Below are 2,500 nucleotides of genomic sequence, written 5' to 3'. Positions count from 1 at the left end.
GCAAACAATGCCTTATAGTCCTGTCTCTGCCGAAGCTTTTTAATTGCATCGACAGAACGTCCAGTACGAGCTGATAGTCTCTCGTTAATATCTTTGGACAATAGTTGGTTTCTACCTGGAATTGCAGAATCAATCTCAGCTATCGCTCTAATTTCTTCCTCCGAGTATTTGGATCGCGCAGATAATTTTCTTTTGTGCGCCAGTTGGAGATCCATGTCATTATACTCGGTAGTGTGAGCAAGGCGGATATGTTGTCGTAAGCCAGCATAAGACTTAAACTTTCCAGGGCATATGTCACATGAGTAGCCGTCAGGCTGCGGAGGTGGTGCATTGCACCTGCGCACATGCTGGGCGGCGCTAGACGTTGTTCGGTCCGATAATATAATCTGACAAGAAGGGCACCGCTCAGGCACATCTCTCTTTTGTCTACGTCCAGAGTTCATTTTGGGGTTTAAAACCAGTGGTTGATCACCCTGGCCAGTGTTTCCACCTATTCCGTCGCCACTGTTCGGGATCGACGGCATCCGAGGCTTGGCGAATCGCTTTGTTGCATATATTTTGCCCGAAGGCGCGGGTAGAATGGGGAGCAAACCCAGACGACCCACTCTGGCTTTTGCCAAGCGCGCCGCACGCCGTTTAGCCGTGACTGGGACTGCGATGGTGACGTGAGTCACCCAAACAGCCAACCAGTCACGTTACCGGCAGGTACCACTAGGAGGTAGGTCGTGCGACTTGGATGGGAGAGGCTGAAGGACCTAACGAGAGGTCTGAGTTACGCATTGCCATCCCTGCAACCATGACTCACGCAAGCGACGGAGTTTTTCCCCCGGCGAACCGAAGGAGAAACTCGGAGCGATTTACGCTTAAGAGAGTCATAGTTACTCCCGCCGTTTACCCGCGCTTAATTGAATTTCTTCACGTTGACATTCAGAGCACTGGGCAGAAATCACATTGCGTCATCACCCTTGAGGGCCATCGCAATGCTTTGTTTTAATTAGACAGTCGGATTCCCCTAGTCCGTGCCAGTTCTGAGCTAAGCGTTGAATGGCGGCCGAAGAGGCGAAAAGGACGGCCGAAGCCGTCACAAGAAGCCTCGCAGCAAGGAAGATCCGTTGGCGGCCAAGGCACGGGACCGAGCTCGGATTCCGGGACGCGACGCGAAGTCGCCAACCGTTCACCTCGCCCAGGCCCGGCACGTCAGCCTGGCCAACTTCCCGACCAAGCCCGACACGCCCCGCTCCTCAGAGCCAATCCTTATTCCGAAGTTACGGATCCAATTTGCCGACTTCCCTTACCTACATTAATCTATCGACTAGAGGCTCTTCACCTTGGAGACCTGCTGCGGATATGGGTACGAACCGGCGCGATACCTCCACGTGGCCCTCTCCTGGATTTTCAAGGTCCGAGGGGAAGATCCAGACACCGCCGCAACTGCGGTGCTCTTCGCGTTCCAAACCCTATCTCCCTGCTAGAGGTTTCCAGGGAACTCGAACGCTTATACAGAAAAGAAAACTCTTCCCAGATCTCCCGACGGCGTCTCCAGGTCATTTTGGGTTACCCCGACGAACACTCTTACGAGGGCCCGATTGGTATGCGGTTCCGCTGCCGGGTTCCGGAATAGGAACCGGATTCCCTTTCGCCCGATGGGTGTGTTTCTTCCCAAATCACGCAAAATTATATAAACAACGACGCATCTGCGACGCAACGACGACACGACTTGCGTTCGATAGTTTGTAAGATTTAACCAAGCAAAAAATAGAAAAAAAATCGCTTTCAGGCGTTCGACAACGTCGCATCACGTCGAACGTGAAGTATCCATCGATCCGAACCGCGATCATTTTTTTTCAGCGTTCAACGTTTTTGTCAATTTATCAATAAAAATGATCATGTTCGAGCGGTGGATTAGGACACAAACACGAAACGACGGCGACGTAAATTGTTATTTAACTGCAATTTTTTTCTCTTTTTAACATTTTTTGCCTTTTGCGCGCGTACGTGCGTGCGAGCGTACGTATGTTTGTCATTTGCGTTCGAAAAGCGTGAATTTTAGGACACCTCATCAACATTAGATTTCTCTTAGGGCTTAGGATCGACTGACTCGTGTGCAACGGCTGTTCACACGAAACCCTTCTCCACGTCAGTCCTCCAGGTCCTCGCTGGAGTATTTGCTACTACCACCAAGATCTGCACCGACGGCGGCTCCAGGCAGGCTCACGCCCAGACCCTTCTGCGCACACCGCCGCGACCCTCCTACTCGTCAAGGCTTCATGGAGAACGGGAACTAAATCCCGTTCCTGCGCACTTGCCGTTGACGGCGGAGTATAGGCGCGACGCTTCAGCGCCATCCATTTTCAGGGCTAGTTGCTTCGGCAGGTGAGTTGTTACACACTCCTTAGCGGATTCCGACTTCCATGGCCACCGTCCTGCTGTCTTAAGCAACCAACGCCTTTCATGGTATCCCATAAGCGTCGACTTAGGCGCCTTAACTCTGCGTTTGGTT

At 52.0% G+C, this 2,500-nt stretch overlaps 1 pseudogene; it reads right to left on the bottom strand.

The window, feature by feature from the left end:
* Positions 1–2,500, bottom strand: part of LOC143266318 (large subunit ribosomal RNA) — an 8,234-nt pseudogene that overhangs the window by 4,235 nt on the left and 1,499 nt on the right.

This window comes from Megachile rotundata, unplaced genomic scaffold (assembly GCF_050947335.1).
Source record: "Megachile rotundata isolate GNS110a unplaced genomic scaffold, iyMegRotu1 scaffold0211, whole genome shotgun sequence".
In the NCBI taxonomy this organism is placed as follows: domain Eukaryota; kingdom Metazoa; phylum Arthropoda; class Insecta; order Hymenoptera; family Megachilidae; genus Megachile; species Megachile rotundata.
The sequence above is the reverse complement of the archived record's forward strand: the minus strand, read 5'-3'. Positions and strand labels throughout refer to the sequence as shown.